Below are 25,870 nucleotides of genomic sequence, written 5' to 3'. Positions count from 1 at the left end.
TGCACAGCAACACTGTAGCAGCTGCCATCTCCGTCCTTCCTTCCCCACCTTTGCTTTCCACTCTCTTTGTGATCGGAATCACCACCATATACCTGCACAGGGTTAAACTGCCTCCGAACATGGCAGGTCAAGAGCTGCCCTTGTGAACACTATTAGAGAGCCGGGACTGTGCTTTGTAGCACTGATGGATCTGTACAAAATCTGTGCTGGAATAATGCAAGCAGGCTTGATGCTGCTTTTCCATCACCTCCTCTGCCACAGGCAATTCACATGCAAGAAAATCAAGCTAACAGGCCTGTTTCTAAAGAGGGACAAATGTCCCCAGAGAATTCCAATCCACATCTGTCAGCATTTTATGAAGCAAAGAGATGCAAAATATTGTAACTTAAAAAACAAATCCCAACCACAAACAAGAAATAGCTCATACTGATATAAAGCAGAACTTACTGCTCTTTGGCTCTGCTGAAAACACAGCCCCTTTGTGTTTCGCCACCTATTATTTAATGCTGTGTAAAATGGATCACCAAGAACATTATCTGTGTGCTGGGACACATCACCAAATAAATTACCTCCTAAAATATCAGCAGCAAGACAATTTCAGGTGTGAAATGAGCCACTGATCACATCATCTACTTAGATAAGGAAGTGCATTACAGTATCTATCAGGGGCACACCCTCCCTAAACTTACTGCCAATCATGTAAAAGAGAAGTATTTATCTTCTCCCATGCACTATGTTGTACGTTGTCATAAATGCAACTACTATACTGAAGCTCCAAGTGGAGCACTTGCAGTTTAACGACACAAAAAGTGCAGATAAAGCCGTTCACAAGGCACACAGATCACTCTGATCACCAGCAGCTGCTTAAGCACAACTACTGAATTAACTGTCCCTAACATCCCTTCCAATCAATCACTGAGCAGCAAGCACTCTCCTTTGCTTCCCTCAAGTCAGAACTGCTGTATTTCCGCTTCTCTAAAGCCATTTAAGTCACTGCACTAGAAAGCCAAGTTAACACAGGAAAGAGTTACTAGAAGACCCTGCATGAGTGGATTAAGGACAAATTCATTTAACAAGGCTGCAATTCCTTCACTCACCAGCTGAATCTCACAACACCTGAAACCCGGAGCAGAGAAGTCAGTAAGGAAGCCCCAGGGGAAGGGCTTCCTCTGCATTTATCCAAATATCTAACGAAGTCATCAGTCCCCAGAGCCCTGTCCGCTGTAAAGCTCATCTAGCCAAAAATGGTAAATAGGTTTCTGGAGTTTGGGGCATTCTTAATCTAGGGAGATGTTTGCATATTTTATGGAAGGGGAAACTTCATCAGATTAAAATTCATAAGAGAACAAAGACCCTGATTAAACACAATTCTTTATATCTAGCACTGAATGACTGAGTTTAATAATCACATCTCTTAACTCAGACAAAGAATGAGCAATTCATCTTTCACAAGCAAAAAATTCCTTCAGAGGAGCTTGGTTACAACCAAACAACATCCTCAAATTGTTAAACCATTGGCAAGATAAACAGGGTGTGATAACAGCAGTGTTTGGAAAAGGTTTCCCTTAACAAATTATTTTCTTACTTTTTTTTAAGAGTTATTTAGATGCAAACAAAGAGATCTGGAATTTAAAGTCTCTGCATGCATACACCCCACATAAGGCCATCAAACACCCCCAGGACAAAAATCAGCTGCAGAATATTGCACCCAGGGGACTTGCCTCGTGTCCAGTAATCCCCCTGAATCACTGCTCTCCACTTGCAAACCACCAGCAGCTCCCCTTTGCACAGGGTTTCTTTTCGAAACAGCTTGAATTTCTATACATCACTATGCACAGCACTAGCACATACTGATCTCGGTTACTATTCCCTCTTTATATCCAGGTTCCAGCTGTTGTCTTTGAAGTTACTCTGAGCAAGTCTCCCAGCATTAAGGAGTTTTGCTTCTCAGGTTACCAGCCTCACTGGAGAAGTCACAAGTGTTACTGGTTGAACAATGGCTCCAAGTTCTCATGCAAAAGCAATTTACTTGAGATACCTATTATCTTTTATAGTCGCTTCTACAGATTTATCAAAACCAGGAAACCCAGCTCTCACATTCCACTGAAATTGTGTAACAGCAATAACAACCTCAAAGGCTGATTCAATGGTATTTGTTCAGATCTATACCAGCAGCTCTCCTGAAAAGAAATCAGTAAGTCCAAGTGATGCCCTGCTTGAAGGTACAGATGCTCTTACAGAGCAGGCACATGCAGCCTGTCCCAAGAAACCATTAACTGGAGGTCAGTTCCCATCCACATATTTCACCACTATTTCTACTTAGATAAAAACTTACAACTGGAGCACAGTCATGCCTGCAGAGTTGTTACCTCTGTGAGCACTGGGACTTGATGTTATCCATTAGAATACTTCCAGCCAGCATCGGGGTGCCCCAGCAAAGGAAAAGTCTGAAGGTTTAAATCCTGAAAAATTGCCTGCTCTTCTCTTTCCCTTCCCAGGCTCCCAACAAGAAGCCATTGTTAAGGAGAGTAGGGTGACACTTCCTCTCCCGGTCCAAATTAGAGACGTATAAAAATAAACCCACACAGCTGTCACACGACTTCATTTCACCCCGCTTCAATTAGATGAGAAGTCGCTCCCATTTCCTCACACTCTCTGCCTTGGGAATACTATCCTGCACAAAAGATAAAAGTGAAATGCAAACCGAACCCCTTTTCAGTGCCGCTCTGCGGGAACCCACAGCGGGAAGAAGCAGTTCCCCGCCCCTCGGCCGGGTTCTGCTTCTACCAACTCGCACAAAGCCCCAAGTCTGCCGCCGCCGGGGCTCCATCCCAGCGCCGAGCCCCGGCGGCGGCCGCGCGCAGCGCATCCCCTGCGCCAGGCCCGCCCCGGCTCAGCCCGGGGGTGAAGTTTTCCAGGGGGATGAATCGGAGAAGTGCCTTTTCATCGCCACGGGGAGCTAGGAGCGGCGGCAGGAGCGCGCCCGACGGACAAGTCCCCCGCGTCCTGCCGGGCACCCACGCGCGCCGGGCTCTGCGCCCGCCCCGCCGCCCCACTGCCCCAGCATCCCCCGGAGACACGCCTGGTCGGCAGCGGAGCCGGGTGGCAGCGAGGGCTGGGCCGGGCCCCGCGGAGCCGCCGGGGCTGGTCGGCGCCTCCCCCGCTGCCGCCGCCGCCGCCGCCGCCGCGCCCGGGATGCTCTGGCGCACGTCCAGCGGCGGGGCGAGCGCCTGCAACTTTCCCCGAGTTGGAGCCGCGCTGAAGGAACCCAGGGAGCACTCACCGTCCGCACCGTTCCGAGCAGTCCCGCCACGCCAGCCCCGCCCGCTGCCCGCGCTCGGCGCGCCCCGGCCCCGCCAGCCCGGCCCCATTGGGTCGCCCGCCCGCACATCACGGTGCTCCGCGCTGCGAATGGGCGGCCGCGGAGTCACTCAGGGCAGGGCAGAGCTGAGGCTCCAGCCAGGGCACGCCCCGTCCTTGTCCCTGCCGCCGTCGGGCTGCCCTGCCGTGCTGTCTTCCCCGCTGTTCTCTGCCTGCATCCCTCTTGTCCTGCATGTATTCATCTCCATGCCCTGCGTGTATCCCCAGTCCCGCGCATGCCTCACTCCTGCTCGGCAAGCATCCCTCATTCTTCTGTGTGCAACTCTCCTCCAAGCAGGCATCCTTTCTTCTCTACATCCCTTCCTTCTGTGCTCGCGTCCCTCCTTCCGTGCAAGACTGTGTCCTGTCTCCCATGCAGAGGCAGCCCTGGCTGCCTCAGCCCTGCCACGCAGACAGAGGAGCTCTGGGCTTCCCTTGCAAATTCCGCTTGTCTCCCCAGGAACAACACTGCGGAGTGATGCTGAGGATGTCCAGGGAAAGCTGGCGCTGGTGGGCACATTGGTCGAGGAACTCCCCACAGAGTGGAGCCAGGCGCTGGCTCAGGGCCTGGCTCCCACAGCGAGTGAGTAGAGTGCAGGAGCCTATCCCTTGCACCCTGTCATTCTGTTCTGGACAGAGAGCATTGCCATGGCCTTTCCCCACACAGCTTCCAGCTGTCCAATTTGGGATAGGTGACCTCATAACTGTCCTAATTTCTACATTTGCTACACAGATATTTACACCGAAAATTGCTACAAGGGTTCAGGAAATCAAAGGCCTTAGGGATGCTTTTTGCTTGGTGGAGAGCAGAACTCAATCCAAAATAGGCCTTGAATGGAGAAAGAAAAAGCAAACACCTGCTGTGGGAAGAAGGAGGTGAACAGAGAGAAGGAGATGGGGCCAGAGCTGCACTTCAGACCTTGGCCGGAAAAGGCAGAAGTTGTTTCCCCAAATGGGAAACTTCACACTCTTGGCCAATGCTGGCACGTCCACCAGGACGAGGAAAAAACATGGATTCGGATAATAATGTCTTCGTCTAGTTTTAGGAGAAAAGCAAATACGCATTCAGGCACAAAAAACCCTTTCCAGGCCAGAAAGATGAGACATTCCCATGCCTGGAGATGAGAACAGCACAAAGTAATAAATTCATACAACAACCGGGAGCACTAGTGGAAGGTGCTAACTCTGGTATAATGTAAAAGCACATCTCATTTTTTGCCGTTTAACTATTTTCCACCACTGTCAGAAAAATTAAACTTGCCAAAAGGTGACGGTTACTTAACAGACTATTAATAGATAAGGCACACACCAACATTAGATCATTCTTTCTCTTCTCTTTCAAACTTAAATAAATGTGGGGCATATTTAACTAGAACTGCCCAGTGAAATCCATTGCAATTAGTACGTAGTTCTCTGTGTTGGCAATGTTAGCGGTGCACATTTCTGCATCTGAATTGCATAGTCCTATGTTATGAATTTTTATATTAATTATTTACAGAAAGGCTGTCAGTCTGATAATTATAACATAAAGTAAAATGCATTTTGTTGTCAAAACTGCCAGGAAAATTCATTTTGCAGTGTATTTCCAAAGCTACCAAATGACACAGTCTCATAAAGTTGTCCCACATGATGGAAGTGACATGGCTCACAGTGGGAGTTTCCTCATCACATTAGGAGCAGTTTCCTGAGAGAATCAGACTCTCTTCCCATCTTCCTTTTATTCTTTTTATACAGTTGGATTTCTTGTTGGATATCAGAAGCTCTTACATATTCATCAGTTTGTTAGGCTGGCTCTTGGAGATAGGAGTGGTAATTTTAGACTGATTTTAAAAATTAGTTCAATTTTACACTCTGTGGTGGTAGTCCTGTGTTTAGATTAGACCAATGCTTCACACTACATTACAAACACAAGAGAGCTGGGAATGTTTCTGACTCTGTATTTTAGCAAAAGAAAAATTATACTTTGGATTACTTCTTGTCCACTTCTGCTAGCATGCCAACATAAAAGAACGGGAGACATTAAATCATCTTTGTAAATCTTGACTACTCAGAAAATGCAGATTACATGTTTCCATGCCCTGCTTTTGTCCAAACCAGTAGTATGAAACAGGCAACTCTTTGTTCTCCAAATGAGGCAGCAAAGTATTAAACATATTGAGCACTTACCAGTTGCCTCTTTATTAGGATTTCCCCTTGTCTTCTTACACAAAGAATGTTGAGCTATAGTAGACACATCAATTCATTCAGCTACAACTGCTTAATACCCTGTGATATAGTCATCAAACTCAGTTTAAGATTTTTATTATGTACTCAATATAATTACCATATTCTGAATAAGATGTCAAAATGTGGAGTTTCACTTACACATAACTAGTGAACATCTTCTTTGCAAAAACACAACTGCATGTTCTTGGGTGATTATTGTTAAAAACACTCTAACACAATGTCTTGGGGTGACTTTATGATGTATATCCCCTATCACCACTCTATGCCCAGAATTGAATTTTGTGCCTTTCTGTGCCTTTAAACTGAGCCTGAGAGGAGGGAGAGAAAAAAACTGAGCAAACTTTTCAAAGCAGTTGTTCAAGGACACAAATACACACTCCTCTGTGTTCTGCTGCTGTGGCAAGAAGAGCAGAAAAAACACCTTCCGGCTTTTCCCAGCTTTCAGCTCCTTTTCTCCGGAGGGAGATGGAGAGTTGAACTTTGTTTTCCTGGGACTTCATCTTTTCCCTTCTTCTCTTCCGGACTGTTTCAAAAACATCAGAACACACTGGGAGAATTTTCCACCGAGGTGCCGGAGGTGGGCCCACACGGGCCCAGCTCCGAGGAGGAGGAGAGAGACCACAACTACAGAAGGACTTTTAATCGTCCTAGGTTTATCTCCACAGCGAGAGGTTTTATTATTTAGCATTATTATTCTTTTCCTGTGTGTTTGTTAAATAAATAGGTTTTTTATCTCTTTCACTTTCCTCCAAGGAAAATTTTTTTTTCTGAACTTGGTGGAGGAGGGGTGGTTGTAGCCTGCCTTCTATCAGAGGATATTTTCCTCCAAATTTGTCTCAAACCAGCACACACAGATACTGGTTTCCCTTTCTCAGGGAAGCTCAGCAATTACTGCTTTGTGAAAGAGTGGGCAGACTTTTTCAAGATCACCTGACAGCAGGCAGTTGGATTCTTATTTCATTGCATCCACAGGTGATGTAACCAGGAAAGGAAAGGTGAAATTTTGGCAAAGGTCACAGGGGAAAGCCAGTCCTCTTATAAAAGGTCCAATGGAGATTATAAACAGAGACCGAAGCACAGAGTAAATCTGGTATATGAGTGTTAGCCAATTCCTGAAATTATATTTGGGACATTTTTAAAGCCCTTTCAGAAAGATTACTGTTTAGAAAATGACAAAGAGTACTGTTTGTACAGAGGGACTTTCCATACAGTCCCATGAGAATAGAGGGCTTAGGGCCAGAGAGGGGACAGGTATTTCCAACCTGACTTACAACATGACTGAGGTTATTTCGTATGACTTTTAAATGAAGTTATAGTGAAATATTCTTGTAGAAAATATGCAAACAGAGGATTTTGACTTCACTAACTACTAGCACACTCCTGTGTGCTTCCTTAGGAGGAAGGAAATGGGCCATACTTTTTGAAGACTTGTTTAAACAGTCCTTAATTAATTCTCTTCCTCAGCAGAGTACAGTGAATTTAACAGGTGTTAGAAAATGCCCTGGTGTCTTGGGGTGACTTTATGATGTTGTATCCCATATTGCTGTTCTATGCCCAGAAATTTCTATGCCTTTAAACTGAGCCTGAGAGGTGGGAAAGAAAAGTGTACTTTTTCAAAGCAGTTTTGCAGTTTGTTTTCATGTTTCAAGGACACTGGGTCTCTGCATTCAGCTGCGGCAGGAGAGCGAGAGTGGAGGGAAGCACCCAGCTTGCTTTCTTTCCAGCCAGCTTTCAGCCAGTTTTTCAGCTCCTTCTCCTCCAGAGAGTTGAACTTTGTTTTCCTGGGAATCCGATTTTTCCCTTCTTCTCTGCTGGACAGTTTCAACATCAGAATACATTGGGAGGACTTTTCACCAAGGCCTTGGCCCTAGAGGTGGGCCCACCACCCTGTCCCAGCTCCAAGGAGGGGGAGAAAGATCTGCAGAAGGACTCCGAAATTTTCCCAGGTTTCTCTCAGCAGAGCGAGAGGTTTTATCATTTAGCATTATTATTCTTTTCCTGTGTGTTTGTTAAATAAATAGGTTTTATCTCTTTCACTTTCCTTCAAGGAAAATTCTTTTTTTCCTGAACTTGGTGGGGAGAGGGGTGGTTGTAACCTGCCTTCTCTCAGAGGATATAGTTCCAAATTTGCCCAAACCAGCACACCTGGCTATAGAGCCACAATGGAAGGAGACTGCCTGTTGGATTTTTTAAATTTGTAAGCATACGGATTTCTATAAATGCAGTTTATTGCCATAATAATCACCAGGCAGATGGAGGGTTGGCCCTGCATCCAGTACGATTTTGCTACTGATTCCAGCAGAAGCTGGATGGGCCCTTAACAGACTTTGCCAATGCCAGGTTAATGTTAGTGTGACTCCATGCCTAGAGAAGTCAAATGAATTTTTACCATCTCTGTTAAAATGTAAGCTTCTTATCCGGCAGCTTAGCGATGCTTCTCCCGTACTTCTTTTCCATTGTATAAAAGTTAAAGCTGGGTTATTGAACAATGCTGATATCCCATGGCTAAGATAGCTGCCCTAAGATAAAAATCATCACAGACCGTAAGTGAGGGGTGGTGACAATCAGGAAGAAGGAAAGGAAGCATGACAGGGCAATTAAAAACTTGCATCTCTGATGCATAGTATGGCAAGGAGAGAGAGAAACCGCAAAACACACCGTAGGAGTTCATATGGGTTCAGAAGAGGCCTTTAAGGAGTTGGTATGAAATTCTTTCATTAGAATTAAGGCATCTGTTCTCAATTAGACTTTTGTTTTCTGCAAATACTTACCCACAACATTAACAGAATCTTAGAACTAGGATATTATGTCAAAAACACTTGTCATCAATCAAAGAGAACAACTGAGTGGTACTGTGAACAGATTAATAATCTGGAACTATTTTTTCCCATTGCAAGAAAGCAGATGGAAATCTGCATTATATTTTGAACTACTGAAAATTGAATTTACCTCCCACTAGAAACATTTACTCAAATAATTCTGGGCTCTTCTTTACTTAAAAACAACTTTTGGGAAATAAATATCAGTAAGTTTATCCATCAAGTTTGTCCAGTCCAGGGAATCCATATTCAAAGTCTACAGAAGTCTCTGAGACTCCCCACCATGAGTGCAGATTACCCACCAAAGTTAACAGCATGCCAGGCTGTGGGCAGGCTGCCTTCCCTCTCACTGTCCTGGCTGCCAGATAACACATCACCTCATGGGACTCTAGACTGTGTTGTGAAACCACCAGTGCCTCCTATTTAATCTGCTCTCACTTTGGTGAAGGGGTTCCCCAGGGTCTCATATTGTGTCTATCCTGCAGTGTATGTTTTATTTGTTTAAAATTGTGTTCTTTCTTGTCAAGGAGAGTTTTTCAGGGATCACCCATGCAGCATTAGGAGAGCTCTTCAGTTCCAACTCATCAGTGGCAAGCCAGAGTTACACATATGATGCCTTTGCACAGCCCTTAACTACAGGTTTTTTATGGGTTGAGCTTATAGAGGCCTCACTGACCTTCGAAGCACACAGGACACCGGGTGAGATTTTATTTCCAGTTCATATCAACAGGGTGAACTTCCCTCCTTCACCATTCTGGATCAAAAAAAGCATGACAATGAAAAAGTGCTTTTGTCTCTTCTCTTTACTTGATTTATCAACCCATCAAGACCAGATGCTGAAAAGCTACTGAATCTACGTTTCCTTTCTCCTAGCTAAGGTATAAGCAACTGCTTACAAAGAAAATCATGTTTTCAGAGAACATGAGATGCAGAAGGTCAGACACAGGTAGTTTGGGGCAGAAGAACCAAGCAGACCGTAGAAAATACAGTCTCTGCCATGTAGCTGATAGCTGTTCATTTTTTATCTTGGGTGACACTGGTGTGCAGTAACCTGATTATTACCAGAGCCTGATGTTCTGCATGCAGGTTCTTATTATTAAATCCTGGCAATGTGCTCAGAGCTGGACAACATTACCCTGGACTGAAGTTTTCAGGAGGGGTTCGAAGGGGGAAAAGCCTGGTGGTTTGGCAAGATAGGAGTGGGTCAATACTTCATGCAGTTGGTTTTGCATTGGGACAAGACTGGAGGCAGGAAGCAAAATAGCTGCTTATGCAGGCAATTCTGCATGGTATCAACAGCTTGGGATGGGATGAACAGGGACGTCTACAGGGCCTCCAAGGAGGAGTCTTGAGTGCACAGTGCTAACCTTCATGCTGGTCAGGCTTGCAGCAATGGCCCTGCTTTCATTTTTCTCTCCACTCTGCCTTCCTTTGGCTCAACTCAAGTTAAAATGAGGTATACAGAGCCTGCATGTCAGCTAATGAATTATATTCATCCGCTGCAGGCTGAGAGCTGGAGGCTGTGCTTGATAACTGAGGAAGTGTTCTTGCTGCTCAAGGACACTTTTTCTTATGTTTCTAATACTTACTAATTTGCTCCTATCTTCACCAAAATAGTTGTCAAGCACTGGAACAGGCTGCTCAGGGAAGTGGTTGAGTCACTATCCCTGGACAGGATTAAGTCTTGTAGATGTGGCACTGAGGGACATGGTTTAGTTGTGGTCTTGGCAGTGCTGGGTTAATGGCTGGACCTGATGATCTTAAAAGTCTTTTACAACCTAAATTATACTATGGTTCTAACTAATTTGGACTTTTTAGTCCTTCTAGTCTGTAACATATTTCTGAATATTTAGTTCTCATTTTCTCTGGACTTTCTCCTTGATTTTTCTTTTTTTTTTTGCCACTCTAACTTTTGCCTGCTCCTCCCTTGTACTCATGCTGGCACAAAGTTCCTTCAGCTCCTGCAAAACTCAGTCATCCCACAGCTTCCAAAATCTATGGTGAGTGGAAGTGAAGCAGGGCTGTCTACATTCCTGCAAGCCCAGGGCTTGGGAGATGGTGTGGACATGTGCCAGGGCTAATAAATAGGGAACTATTAGTGACTGTGTAAGGCAGGAAAATTGCAGAACAAGATAAGACTCACAGAATTCTCTTATGCTGATTTTGGATAAGGATATTTACCCAGGGAAACAAAAAAGCTATCCTTAAAAGCAATGCTCTCTCTCCAGCCACGTGTGTGTTTCTGCAGGAGCTGTGCTGTATGTAACAGGAGCAGGACTCTGTGTGGAGGTGTAGCTGTGACACACTCACTCCCTTGCACCCTGCCTAGCACAGAAGTTGCTTTGTAGTCTCACAGCCCAGGCTGTGGCTGTTCCCAGCTCTGAGGCCAGGCTGCACAACACCTGCCAAATCAAACACCCTGCGTAGCTCCACTTGGACCCAGGACACATGAAACCCAATGCAGTGGCCGGAACAAACTCAGTGGAGCAGTTTCTTTAACAGGGCCAGCAACTGCAAGGCTTTGTTTCCTTCTCCTGGTCTCTGCAGAGCAGGGATCAGGCCAGGTGCCTTGATCTGAGCAGATCCAAGGAAGCTGCTTTGCCCTGAGTTGCATCTCCAGGTAGCTGAGTGCTGCTGGGGCAGGGATGATCCTGCTCATCAAAACCAGGAGGCTCTGGTGCACACCAGCCTCCTCAGGATAGGTGAGTGCATGGACTGGTGCTGGTGCACCAGCCCACACTTACATATCCATGCTTTGCATTCCCTAAACTTTATTGCCAAGGACACAGCAGGAAAGAGAGAACTGCCTGAAAATAATGTGACTTTTGTGGTAATTGTGTGTGGGATGAGGCAGAAAGCAAAGGAACTCCTTGTGATATACAAGAAGAACATAAGGAACTACAGAGACAGGGCAAACAAAAAGCAGTCTAGGGTGGTTCAGGTTCACATCATCCTGCTGCAGGATATGGGACAGACTAGCTACCTTCTCCAAGGCACTTCCAGCCTTTTCTCCTGCTATTGTCATTCCTGTTCGTTGCAGGAAAGCAAGTTTTAGTGCTGGTCACACTGGAATTTCTCTCCTCTCCCATGCATCTGTGCAGGATCCCAGGCAGCACAGAGGGTGCAACTACAGTGCATGGAGCAGCTGCAAGCTGTGTGTGCAATGGAGTTAACCTCATTTCCAGCCCCCTAAGTGGTGTTTAGCTCCATCCCCCTGGCACAGGAGCATGGATCAGTCCTCCAGGCAGCAGTATGTGGAGTGTTGCATCCAGCTGGCAGCAATGCTTTCGCCTTCCTGACCCCACCATTGTATTCCCCTTGCTTAGCTCTTGCTGTTCTAGTTTTTGCTGATCTAGACATGTTAAAATTACTTTTTCTCTTGGTGCCTGACTCTAGGCAAGGTTATTAGATAGCTGGGTCACTGCAGTCTGTGACTGTCAGCTGCTGAAATCATTTGCATTGGTCTGTGAGCTGTTAACCCACTAAATACCCACTTCTGATGACTAACCAGCATCAAAACTCCTGCAAGCTTCATTTTAAAAACAAGGAATATTTTTTTCAAAGAGAACAAGAAAATGCATTTCCATGTTGTAAAATTACTTGCCTTCAAGTGTCAAGAGCCCAGCTCAATTTCTCTCTGGTCTGCATTCTGGAATCATTACCACCCTTATTTCCAGTAGTGCAGAGAGTCTTTTCCATATGCCTTCACTTCAGCCAGTAGTCTGTAGCTAGTGTTTAATGTCTCCTAGGCAGGAGGAGACGAGGACAAATCAACATCTCTGCTATGATGACAATGACCGTAGAAAACATAAAACCTTTCTCCAAAAGCAGTCCCCACCTCTGAAAGCAAGCCCAGTCCTGCAGACATTGCTTCAACCCCTCTGAGGAGTGTGCAGCCTTGGGACAGTCTGTGAAAGGAGCTCACAGAAAGCTTCTGTGTCCCAAAATATCCTCTTTGGCCAGAGCAGCATCCTGGCTGAGGGGAGAGGGCTCAGCAATGAAGAAGATGCATAAGTTAAAAATTCATTTGGACAGAAAATTTTTTCTGAATTCATAAAAAAACGTGTTTTGCATGGATATTTGCTTTCACGGCACTGGAGGACATTTGTGTCAAATGTGATGGGTGAGCAGAAACTTCATCTTCTGCATTCTCATAATTTGCATCACAGGACTTTTAACTGGACACTGTCCTGGCATTTCACATTCCAGCCCAAAAACAGTCCTCAGGTTTTGACCAATATGCTCTATAATAAAGGTTTATTTCCAGTAATAAATTTACTGGAAAAGGACAGTAACAGCTCATAAAAAGTGTTTCTCAGCATCAGCTGCAGACAGGAATTCATCCCAGGAGCTCCTCTTTCTCCCTCTGTTGGAGCTGATAGGGACATGCTGGATCAAAGGGAATTCATAACTGTGACATGGCTTAAAAACAGAAGAAAACAGTACTCTTGCAGAAAAAAAAAAAAAGGTTCTCTAGTGGGCTGGACACAGGCAGAATTAGAAAACAGGCTGTGTTGTCCTCATGCAGGGACATTCCATGTCCTTCTGCTTCTGCAGCAGGCACTGATGGTCTTTTCAAGGGTGGCAGATGAGAGCAGTGAGAGGCCCTCAACTGCCATGTGTGGAGGATACCTGAAATAACCAGGCCCTGGCCATACTGACCTGTACAGAAAGGACAAACTGGTTCTCAGAATGGCACTGCTCTCAGCCATGCCAAGCCAAGGATATTCCCCAAACCATCTGCCCCAGGCATTTTATCACCTCAGTGTTTAAGGACTGGGCCTCTACCCCTCTTTTGGGTCCCTGCCTCAGCAGCCACTCCAGCAGAAGAGCCCAAAGCTCTATTTCTTTAGAAATGCAGCTTTTTGACAAGGGGTATATGGTCCAAGACTTTTCCAAGGGCCACACTTGCAGGAGAGGTGGCCATGTGAAGCCCAGTTCGCATCCCCAGGAGCTGCTTTGCAGGGTGGTGTCTGCCGTTACAGCTCTCCCGACCTCAGCACTTCCTGTGCTCCCCATGGAGACAAAACAGGGTTAAGAACTGCCAGCACCAAGTACCCCAGATAGAGTAGGGCACTCTTCTGATAGGCAAAGTAACATATATCTGTCACAGAGATCTCATCTTATTTTGACTTGGCAGTGGGAAGAGTTTTGATCACTTCCTGCTTTTTCGTTGTTGTTGCTGTTATTTTAGCATTATCTGTCCTCACTTTTCATATTTTTGATGTTTCATCCAGACCAACATCAACTGCTCTGACAGCTATGAATAAAAGGCTTTTTTCTAGAAGTAGGGAAAGCAACATTTGGCTTTAGTTTTGATTTTGTCCCCAACGATTTTACAATTGACTTTGTTTTTGCGTTCACACATGTATGTCATAAGAAATTTGAGAATGAAGCACTGCCAAGGGCATTAACACATAAAACCATTTTTCAGCCACTAAATATCCCCTCCTGATCTGTGAAAAGAGTTTTTTTTCAATCATTATACACTTATGGTCCATCAAATTGGTACTGGAAGAAAATTTGAAGTAGCTTTCTGTACCACATAGCTGCTAAGTGGCTCATATTTGCTTTATCTTTTGAAACACACTATTTTTTGATGGTGATGACATCAATACTGCCTGATGGTTTTGTCAGGCCACCTAGCCATGAAGGCAGCTCAAAAAACCTGACCTTGTTTACAAGTGATTGTAAAGGTCTGTGCTCCCTGTGGATTTAATTTCTGTATTAATGCAACTACTGAAGTATTATCTTGAAAGAGCTGTTTCACAAAGACTTGAAAATCACACATTATGAGAAGTCCTGATGGACTGCAGTTCTTCAAAAACTGCTCCAGCATGGGTGCCTTCCATGGGGTCTGTCCTTCAGGAAGAGGCTGCTCCAGGTGAATGACAAAAAGTGTGGAGTCAGGTCAAACTCAGCAAATCACCCCAGATCCTGGGGAATACAAATACTAACCACAGATTCAAGTGCAATATTTTAAAGCACAATCACTTGACACGTCTTTTTGAGTGTGAGGTTAAACACTTAAAGAAGGCTGCAAGTGGTGAAAATCTTCAAGTTGATGCAAAACGAGTTATTAATTTTCACTCCAGCTACAATTTATCCTTTTTCTGTTTTGTTTTGCTAGCCAAACTCTGATTTTCCCATCCTGCAACTGGGAGAAAGAATCTAACTTTCCCACTGGGAACCAGCCTCACAGACCTGGGAGCTGGAAGATGTGCTGTGTAGCACACACTAAATAAAATCTTTGCCCTGCAATTCAAACAAGCCCGTAATGGTTTTACATTCCCAGCTAGGAGGAATATTTTTCCACATACATGCAGCTTTCTGGTGCATACACAGCTCCTCAGGTTTAAATGTCAACTTGAGACCCTGGCACCTTCTTCTCATTTTGATAATAATCTCCAAGTGAGCAAAACAGAATTATTAATTCTTCCCTTATCAAGTCCCACCCTACCTAACGCCACCCAGCTGCTTAATCTTTACAACCTCTGAGTTGGATATTCTTCTTGGCACAGCCCAACATTTTTTGTTAAGACTTGCAATATTTTGCACGATTTTTAAGAATTTGAACTCTTCTTGAAGAGTGCCACCTCCTTGAATCCACCACTGTGTTTTTACCTGCCACCTTTCACTCTTTATTCAGAGTATCTAGATAAATTGGGATAATGATGATCATGTCCCCTGGCCATGTGCCATCTAACAGAGTGCTGATCCACACATGCAGATTCTCTGAACCATTATTATGGAGGCACTAGTGACATCACCGAGGGGTACAGGAGGGTGATGGGCTGTGAAAGGTCATGGCAACGCAAATTCATGTGTTCTGCAGACAAGCCCCTGGGTGACACGGATGCTGTGATCTGGGTGGCCTTTAATGACAGCTTTTCCTTCTGGACACAGATCTGCCAGGGGCTGACAGTGCCTCTGTCCCAAACTGCCCTCTGCGATTTGCCCTTGGCTTCGTGTGCAGCTCTGCTTTATTAGTGTGGCCACTGCCTCCACCCTGGGACAGATCACTCAGTTCCCAAGCAAGCCCTCCTCCACAGTGGGAACTGCTGTGAAACCCCGGAGAGAAAGATTTTGATCTTTATCAGCATGAAAATAAAGACTTCTTGGAGGCCACCCTTCCCCAGATGCTCTGGCCAAGAGGAGCTGCAGCCATCGCTGGCAATTCTGGGCATGCCAGGGGAACACTAACACATGGCAGGGGATTAGGATGACACAGCTGTTGGGACAACAGCTGGGTAGGCTGACCCTGGGTGCAGGCAGCTGCCTGTGGTGTGGCCAGCCAGGATGGCTTATGGAATCACCTGTTGCATGGTGTGCTGCTCCTCTCAGCACTCTTGCACACCCACATGTACAAAACTGATTTTTCAATGCTATTATTAAAAACTTAATTTATTCATGCAAGAGTATAGTACTTCCTCACTTGCTGTATGAAAATCATGATTCAGCAAGGGACAGTCCATACTACTGCTTGCACCTGCATCAGCTTTCTCTTCCCTCTTCCTCACACAGCGCTCAGTGTGGAAGAAGACAGGCAGTGGGAGAAGTCACACATGGTCAGTCCACGGCCTGTTTTAGCAGAATGGTTGAGACCAGAGGCTGCAGGTATGTGTAAAGGACCACAAACACAGATCTACCCAACAGGGTCCCAGCTGTCAGCAGATCCTCCTCAGGATCTCCTTTACTGCTTCTCTGGCCTTGACCATGAAGTAGTGGATCTGAGCTGCGCCCTGCCTCCTCCAGCAGCCTGCTGTGAGTCCACAAGCTGCTGGGCAAACACTCACTGTTTACTTTTTATTGCCTGTGCTATCTCTCTCCTAGCAGCACAATTATCTGCTGTATGTATAATACACCAGCTTTCCTGTAGAACTGCCCATGTTTATGGTTTTGTCAATGAGAACTCTTCCATGACATTTCTGTACCCTTAGAAGGCATTGGCAGGAGGATCAGGGATGGCAATACTCCATGATGAGGGATTGAGAAGAAGAATTAGACAAGCGATGCAGATGTTGAAACTTCCACACATCAGTCTGCTGGTCTGTATCTTTATACTGCCACTTTTGGCTGTCCCTGATGAGTTGGAGAGAGGCTTTAAGTGTGTGATAACCACCCGTCCTAAAGTGAACGGGTGTCAGGAATCCATCAAAGTGCAGAAAGCCAACCACAAAACAAGGAATCTTAATGTGTCGCAATGTATCTCCAAAATGCTTTGCTGAGCTCAAAATCCTCTGAATCCTGACGTCTTGCAAAGTGAGGATGCTTTCAGGAGTGAGAGTTGATCTGCAATATGGCAAGGGACACCCATGCAACTAGGCACCATTGGTGCTTTAAGGCAGCCACCCACTCACTGGGGATGAGAGCTGGAGCTGCTCCCATGCTCACCCTCCATGTGGGAGGATGGGAATGGGGTGTCTTCCTCTTCTGCCCACCCAGTCAGGATGACAGAAGAGGTTCTCTGACTTAACAAATGAGTAGGTGATATAAAACTCATGATAAGGGAGGATGGTGACCCCACCTGCCATGCAAGTACTTACAAGAAAGGTATAAAGGGTAATGCAGGTCCATGGCCTTGGCTCTGCCCAAGGTGAGGTGTACAAGAAGACCTGCTAAGGTCAGATTGGCTCTTTTACAAGCAAAAAGAATCCACGAGGGGAAAGTATAAGTGTCCTTCTTTTCTCCTAAAACAAACCTCAATGCTGGCATTCAGGAGGACTGCAGGTTTCCTCAGCTCCATCAGCTTGCTCTGCCACAGCCCAACTTGCCCACGAGGCTCAGAGCAGCTGCCTCCACCATCACAGTGCTGAACATGCCTTTTCTCAGCTGGCAAGGGAGAAAATGTGCTGGAAAGCAGAGATCAAGGTTTCAAATTCAAAGAGCTCAAGGCAAATGAGAATGCCTGGGGAAAAACAAGAAACATTCTAAAGATGCACTTACTGTACCCTTGAGCAGGCACAGAGGAGGGAGCATTTGTCAGCTCAGAGGTCAAAACAAACCAGAAAGAGAACATTTCTGGGTTAACAAGGCAGGGAGGAAAAAAATATTTAATCTTGAGCAATCAGAAGCATTTTGTTCAACCTGAACATTCCTGTGTTTCCTAACTCTATATTTAACCTCCCTTACACTTAAGGTTATTTGTAATGGAAAAAATGCATTTAAAAATCTTTCATTGGAAATTCAAATAGTTACAGAGGTCCTCAGGTGAGACAAAGGGAAAAACAGAAGATGTTGAATCAAACATGTTTCTCAGCTGTAGCTGTTGTCAAAATCTTGAGTACTTTCTGTTCTCCACAAATGCCTTTGTGCACTCATTTTGTGGAGGTGTGAGAACCACTCATGGGCAGCAGCTCCAGGATTATCCAGGTGAAGAAAAAAAATCATTAAAGATTTTAAGAAGAAGGAGGCAGCTCAAGCCTGTACCTGTGCCCTAGTGTGCCTGTGATGAAACACGTTCCTGACCGCCCTGAACTGATGGCATATTTGTTATGAACATGTAATTATGCATCTGCAAATAGCAGTGGGTGCCAGAGTTCATCAGCCTTTGCACCTGGCAAGGACTCATACCCAATAAGCCCCCTCTGGCTTAGTTTTTGGACTATTCGGTGCTGGAGGCAGTGATGAACCTCTTTGCCATGGAGCAAGACAGGCTCAGCAGCTCAGAGGCTGCTGGTACCAGGAGGAGTCAAGGATGTGCCCAGCAGGAGAGTCTGGGGGTTTTGGCTTCTATGTTTTTTAGGGTAGGATGGTGCCAGACACACCTTCTGGGGCCTAATCTCCTTTCGAGTGTTTATGTGGGACTTACCCTTTAGCACTTGCAAAGTGAGGGGCAGCTCAGCCTGAGGGCGGTGGTGCAGCTTGGGGCAAAGGGTGTGACACGACATGTGGCACCTCTCCTTCCCTTCTCTCTGCCCGGACACCTCCCATCCTGTGGACTTTGTAGCAGTGTTTTTCAGGTTCCTTGAATGGGAGAACTTGGAACTTACTCTACAGTACTTTGCCTCCTGTTCTGAAAAAAGATATAACTTTTCCAACAGCTAAAGCATGAAGCAAACAACTGAATTAAGAGGGATCTTTGGTTATTAAGAGTTTTGGAGAGCAGTTTTAGATTCATGAGTTGATTATGTAGAGCATGGATGAGAAGAGCAAGCATGGGTGTGTACAGGGCTCCAGCACAGCATATCCTGGTACAAACAGGCTTTTTCTCTTTCCCTTCCCAGGGGCATCACCCCTGATAGCCATGCATCCTAAGGATCCTGGTGCCTGGTGGGGAACACTCAGGAAAGGTGTCCCACCCTGCACTGGCAGCTTTCAGAGTTAGCATCTACCCCCACAGCAAAGCTTCATCCAGATGCATTAGAAAAGCAGTGTCAGCATTAGGAAATAGTGTCCCTCAGTGTGGCAGTCTCAGTTTGGACTTTACCTTGGACTGTATCCACTGCCGGGAAAAGGAAGTCAAGCCTTAAAAACAACTTCATAATGGCTTTTTGTATCAGAAGCATTTTGATCCTGATAAGATTTTAAGTTATCATATGCTAAATGCCAGAAGTTCCTTGAACCATTATCTTTCAGTTTCAACACCATCATTACATGGGAGGGGAAACTCCTGCACATGGTAGTGAGGTGGCGGAGAGGAGAAATCACTTCTGTCTCTCCCCCTGTCTGACACAATGATCCTGGGAGCACAACCCATGGGCCAGCTCCCACTCAGTGGGGAGCTCCTTCACCCCTGTACTGCTGCTGGACAACTGGTCCTCAAAATCCAATACATGCACAAACCTGTGACATAACCCAAGCACTGCCACCCAGTTTCCCCCAGTGCAGCCTGAGAAGCTTTTCCTGCCATGTCCCTCCTTCACTCCATAGAAGACACCCTGTGATGACCACGGCTTCTATTGTAAACAAAGCATCTGATGCCCAAAACAATATGCATCTGCAGCTAAACAAGGAAGCTAAACAGCACTCTGTGCCCAGAGCACTCTGTGCTGTTTAGGGTGGATCTTCCTCATAATGCAGGTTGGGTTTTGGACTAGAAATATAGGGAAGCATCACCCTTCATAGCACCAGCACCAAAACAGACGAGCTCTTTACAGTCTTTGCTGTGTCACGCTCCTGATGCTGCCAGACAGTAGGTGTAGATGTCATGTTCAAGGAAATTGTAGCCTGATACTGTTGTGTTCTATGGACATAGGCCACAGTATCAAGAACCTGCACAGTCCCTCCTCAGAGTATCACCAGCAGCCAGCATCAGTCCTACAGCACAGCAGGGACCACCCTGGGCTGGAGGTGAGAATGCTGCCTTCTCCTCTCTAACCCCGCAAAGGTGTTACACAGCACTACAGAGTAAGCTGGAGGTCCAGCAGCACTGCTTGGCCTAATACTCTGCAGAAAGACCACACAACTTTCGTGCTGCCAATGCTGAAGGTCTCACAGCAGTCATGATGCTCCCTCTCTTTTTCTTTCTTTTCTTTACATTGTACTTACTGTTTCCATTTAAATAATAACCCTCCTGTTACTCAGCATAGCCAGAAAAATCAGACTCAAGTACCTGAGAAGCAAAGACCTGATTCATCCATAGGATTTTGGATGTCAATGGCAGTAAATCAGTGGCGTTTTCTGAAAATGAGCTGCTGAACAAGGACTGAGCAGCAGCCTGTTTCAGCTGCATCTGTGATTCCTTTGTTATGATTTACCTTATACAAATATCCAAATAAACAAGTTTTCTGCCAGGAATATTCTGGCAAGAGGCAAAATATTGAAAAAAGTCACTGAACTCTCACTCTGAAAGGAGAAATCCCTTCCTGACAATTTGATCATTGAAGGTGCCCTGGCTTGTGCCACAAGACTCTCGCTGCCCAAGGCACGTACCCACATCACATGTTTGGCACAGTACACAGTCACACCAGGAATATGCACAGCATTTTCTTGGCACATCTCAAGGAAATTCATATTTTTCCACTGTGCTGTCTTTCTGAATAGAAAAGTGTCATTAAATGCTGTTCCAGTATTCTCTTTGGTTTTGCTGATCCTGGTATCTGGATGCAGATGATCCTCTAATCAGGACTTTGCCATTATAACACGGATTTCTCCCTTATCAGAAACTTCCACAGCCTCTTCTATTTCTTGATAGATTCTATGTTTCTAAAAAAGATAGCTGATTTCCCACCTATAGTGTCCAATGTATCAGCAGATTTGGTGATTTCAGTAAATCAATGAATATCTAATGTTACTCTTGCTTATGTGGACAAAACCCTTCAGCATGTGCCCCAGTGCCAGGTTTACAGTGTGGCAGCATAATGTGGCCTCTTGACCCAGAGTGAAGCCACCGCAGTGGCGTCTACAAGAATTTAGTACAGTTGCATGTTCTGGCAGCTTGCAAAATATTTGAGATGCTGAAATATATCCTGAAGACAAAGAAGACAACTGCTTCGAACAGGCTGACAAATGAGCCTGTTACCCTCTGTCCCTTAGCAGATCTTGTGCCATTTATTAACTCCTGTCAGAAATGGCTCAGGGCTGATCCCCCGGATATAATGTTCTAATTTCTTGGGGTTATGCATATGGGTCATGCAGAAGTCCGGGGCCTGAAGCATACACAGTCTGGCTCTGCAGACTCTGCAGCCATGTACAGCTATTGCACAGGAAAGGGGTCCATGGAGGGTAAAAAAATAGCAGAGAGAGAACCCTCCCCCAGATTCACACCCATAGATTGTCTCCTTTTTCTCCCACTTAAAGAATTCACTGAGCCTTTCTGAGCTTGGGCTGTCTGTGTGTTGGCCTTAACACATGGTTAAGTTGTTACTTAGCAGGTATTCCAGAAAAGGAAAGAAAATACAGCCTCCAAGATATTTTTAAATGTAGTTAACTGTCTAAATCCTTTTGGTAGATGTAAGCTCAAAATGAAAACTATTCCTTCTCATTTTCTTCAGACAGTGCACACTTCCAGGATACAGAAATAGCCCAGCATCCCCTTTCAACAGTTTATGAGTTGTCAATTGATGCTCATTGTGTTCTGTGTTTAGAAATCATCTAGAGCAGCAGGATGTATGTACCAGGCCCAAGTAGTCTGTTTTATTTCGTACATGTCACTATTTAGACCAGCTGTGCTTGTGAGATTTCCTCACATTACTGCTATTGTGAGAAGAGCAAAAGACACTGAAATACTCTATTTCAGAAGGCTGCTAAATGACAATGTTTGAAGTCTTGATTGCATAGCAAAGCCTCTCTAATTCAGAATTATGAAACTTTCCCTGGAGCCACGTGGATGTTTCAGGAAGTCATTCAAAGGAGCAGTTTTCACGAAGGGAGGAGGTTCACAGGAGGATCTTTTCCTCTCAAACAGATCTTGAGTATTTCTGAAAAGAGACCAATGTATTATAAGAGTTGTCTGCTGACTATTTCTGTACTATTTTATAAGATGTGTGCCCCAAGGATACTGGGGAAGGCGTTCACAGGAGCCCACACATGGTCCCACCCAGCAGGGAAACCCTGCAGCCTTCCCTGCTGACAAATGGCACAAGGAGATAACTCGCTGAAATAACGACCATGAAAGAACCTGGTGAAGGGGCAGGGGCATATAAACATGCAGAGACGCTGGACACCACCATCCTTTCTCCAACAGAAGAGAAGTTTTCATTTATTTATCAGCATTGCTGACTGTTAAAGAGAAAAGTACAATGAAAATATTATAATAGCCATTATATACCAATGCAGAAATAATTATTCATTGGTTATGGATCTGCTATTGAGCCAAGAAGCTCCAAGCACCCCTGGACAGCTGCTGGCTGTCCTAAAGGACAAATCCTGCTCTGGCTACTGCTCCCCAGCCATGAGTCACATTCACTTGCTGCTGTCAAGGCCAAAGGAATTTGTCTCTTTCAGAGCTCTTGAAACTAGAAAGTCATCTCCCACAGTGATTTGAAATATCCAGGAAAGCTATTGTTTCATATATAATTATTCTTTGCTTTTTAAAATTTTGATTAAAGTGGTCAGCATTTTTCAAAATTGGAAGTGGAATTGCAAAGGATGCTAAAAATGTCAGTCTTTTCTCTAAATCTTCAGATTTGCTCAAACACAACCATTCTCATTTTGCCAGACATCAAAAATATTTTTGTAAAAATCCAGAATTTCCCTAATCCTGCATTTCTCGTGAATTTTGTCTGTTTAAACAGAAAAAAAAAAAATTCTTTTCTTGTTCTTTGCTGGACAAATGAGAGATGAACTGAGTGGCAGACTGTGTTCCTGTATCCTGCCTGCTCCAGGCAGCAGGCTGCAGATGACCTGCTAAATTGGGAGCAGAGGGATGCAGGCATATATGCAAGGGAATCAGAACTGCCCTGGGAATGCTGTCGCTATACGAGCTCTGTGTCGCTATGTGAGCCTAAAAGCAGCTCTGACTGCTGCACTCAGGCACCTAAATGCAGGAGGAACAGGGCATTTCCATGCAGGTATCATCAGACATCTCCATAGGTTGTTCCTGAGTGTGTAGATGTGGTGTGTTTTGTGCAGCCCAGAGCAGAAAGCAGCTGTCTGGAGGAAGATGCTCCTTGCAGCATTGTCTTTCACATCCAGCGCTCTGCAGCAGCCAGTGCTGTTGCAAATAACCTCCAGGCAGGCAGGAACTTTCCAAGTCAGGCAGAGTTTGCCTGGAAATGCCCACGTGGTGTGATAGGAAGCATGTGACAACAACACCCAGACCAAGGATCCAGGCTCATGGTCCAATTTTTGAGCCATGCTTAGGGACGGAGTCATCACAGCCCTCCTGGGACTTGCTCCGAAAAACCTTTTATACCCCAAAAGCAAATAGGCTCCTCATTCTCAGGCCTCTGTGAAAGGATGGAGGGAGGTGAACTTTTCTTCCTTACCAAATATATACATTTAGGAGACCAAACCCTGTCCAGTCTGGGGTGGGAGCACAGGTCAAGCTGTTCATGAGGCAATGCCCTGTGTCGTTCATGACATGTTATGATTACAAGTTACTAAACCAAGCTCAACTGATTAACTAAACTAGACTCGACTAACAGTTCCCCAGATGCCTTTCCTTTCCCCATTCCCTGCACAGCCTTTTCCCTTCACCCTGCCAGAGGAGTTCAAGGTGAGGAGCAGGTGGCAGGTGGCCCCAGCAGTGCAGGCAGCCTTTGCAGGCTGACCCACCCTGTACAGGGTGCCATCTCATGTCTTTCCTCCCCACTTCTTTCTCTTCTTGCGTTCTTGCAAAATCTGCAAATCAATGTTTCCCCAGCAGAGCTGGTTTCCTCTCTGGAACCTTTTTGGGCAGGAGTAGAAGGGTGCGTGTGAGAGACAGCAATACAGGCAGAAGTTATGGAAAGGCAGAGCTCTAAGCCAGGAGGGGCAAAGGAAAATTTCTTTTGTTGTTTTTGGATTAGCTCACCCAGAGTTTCTCTTTGTTTTTCTGTCAGGGCTGCTCTTAAATGCCTGACTGTACACTTTTCAATGCTTATTGAAAGACCATTGCTTCCCACAGCTCAACATATTTTCCACCCAGCTCATATAAGCCCTCCAGTGCCATGCAGCTCCCCCAAAGTGCTCTGCCTCTCTGCAGCCTGGGGGTAGGGCCCTGGGGCGGCTCCTGGGAATATGGGGAGAATGAGGGCATGTCTGCAAAATGCATCCTGTTCAGATTTGATCAGCTACAAAGCTGTGACAGTTCAGAGGAAAAAAATCAGGTGCTAATGGCCCTGAACTCAGTGATAACTTTGCCAGGACTGGGTGTGAGGGAGCTGCTTCCAGCTGGGAAAGTGCTGTGGGGTCAACTGAAGGAAATAGCAGAGCAGAGGTGGTGCCTTGGAACACCGCGTACTTGCAGGCACTGCAGGCACATGGCTGTGACAGGCTTACCCGTGGGACATCAGCTCCACAACCCACGCCATGCAAGGGAGTGCTGCCCTGCTCCCCACAGACATGCTGCTGGAGGAAGCTCTGGATATCAGGGTGCTGGATGTCGGGGTGCTGCACTGGGTCTCCCGGTTCCTGGTGCAAACCAACCTCTTCGCTGCAGCCTCAGCCTCAGGCTTGGGTTACAGAAGTGGCTCAGGCCAGCAGCTTCTCCTGAAATGTGAGTTTGGGGTAAGAAGTTTTCATGCGCTCTGAAGAGTTTAATTCCTTGTATTTTCTCAACGGCAAATAGGAATAACTTGCAGGCCTGGAGGGAATATGCTGTCCTGCCATAGCTTTCTTCCTTAGCCTTAAATGCTTAATGCTCTCTTCTTTGCTATCACCGTCACAGGTCCTTTAATTTTAATGGTTACAGAGAAAGCAGAGGCCAAGAAAGGAGTATGCTGGGCACATAAATCCTGACTGAGAACAAGTGCACCATAATAAGGTTTGAAATCTTACTCTGGCAGATCACCTTGACCACCATCTGTCTGCAAGGAGCACAAGCAGTGCAGAGAGGCAGCTGGGGAAATGGGATGCCACGGGTGGAGGGAGCTGAAGCAGCCCAGTCCTCTGGGCTGGGTACCATGGCCTGTACAGCAAAGTCAGGGATGACCCCAAACGGGGCTGATGAGAAGCATGAACCAGGAGCTGTTGCCCCTCTCCTGGAGGCAATTAAACTAATAGCCTTGTGTAGCACAGCAGGTTGATGTCCCTTTCCTTGCCTCTGACTGCAATTCTGTTTCAAAAGTGGTTTTTTGTTTCTGAATATCACAGGATCAACCTGTGTTCAGTCATCAAGTGAACAGGCCTGCTTTTCTTGCTCTTAAGTGCTTTCAATCTGTGTGCCTTGCTAGGAAAAACACTGTCTCCCATAAAAAAGAAATACATATGGTAAATTCAGAAGCATTTTAGGCATCCCAGCAGTGCACTAAGATGTTTAAGATGCATTTGGAGAAAGTTGCCCTTTGTTGAACTGTTTCATCATGCACTGTTTAATACAATTGCTATCTCCTTGCCTCGAATAATGTATGTAATAGCCAGTGTTAATTGTGTTCTCTGGTGTGTGAATAACAAACAGCAGCGATGGTCGGAGTCTGGCTCTGGTGAGGAGGCACGGTGCTTCCACTCTCATCTTCTCAGAAGAGGAAGTCAGCAAACAATGGCAGCTCTCTTAAAATAAAGAATTAATGCACACTGATGTGCACACAGTGAATATTGGGTAGATATATATGCATCCTCTGTCAGTTGTCAATATTAGGACCCAGCTGAGGTCACATGTGCTAAGATGCACCAGCAGCTGTGAGAAGAGCTGCAGCACCAGGGAGTGGGGCATCGAGAACACGGCAAAGGATTTGCTGCCCTGGGGAAGGCTCCTACCATTGCTCCTACCATTGCACGATGAGAGCTGCAGGAGACAAGGTCTTTTCCCAAGCAATATTTTGTTCTAGTGGCCCCAGGAGCAAGGACCGTCTAGGAGAAATGATACATATGGTTAGGTGAACCATGTATTGTGTAGGTAACAACAAACTGTGGTGGTAGGCTACAGAAGGAAACCGGAGCAT

At 45.7% G+C, this 25,870-nt stretch overlaps 1 protein-coding gene across 2 annotated transcripts in view; it reads right to left on the bottom strand.

Annotated features, from left to right (window-relative positions):
- PLS3 (plastin 3) overlaps positions 1–3,343 on the bottom strand; it is a 50,455-nt gene extending 47,112 nt beyond the window's left edge. Inside the window, exon 1 of one of the 2 annotated variants that reach the window (XM_039571749.1) lies at positions 3,284–3,343. The gene's annotated coding sequence lies outside the window, so the exon portion shown is untranslated. Of the gene's footprint in view, positions 1–2,369; positions 2,633–3,283 lie in introns of those variants that run through there. The other variant, XM_010407615.3, reaches the window with a different exon arrangement.
- Positions 3,344–25,870: the final 22,527 nt, after the last annotated feature.

The sequence above is a fragment of the Corvus cornix genome, chromosome 4A, assembly GCF_000738735.6.
Source record: "Corvus cornix cornix isolate S_Up_H32 chromosome 4A, ASM73873v5, whole genome shotgun sequence".
Taxonomy (NCBI): Eukaryota; Metazoa; Chordata; class Aves; order Passeriformes; family Corvidae; genus Corvus; species Corvus cornix.
The sequence above is the reverse complement of the archived record's forward strand: the minus strand, read 5'-3'. Positions and strand labels throughout refer to the sequence as shown.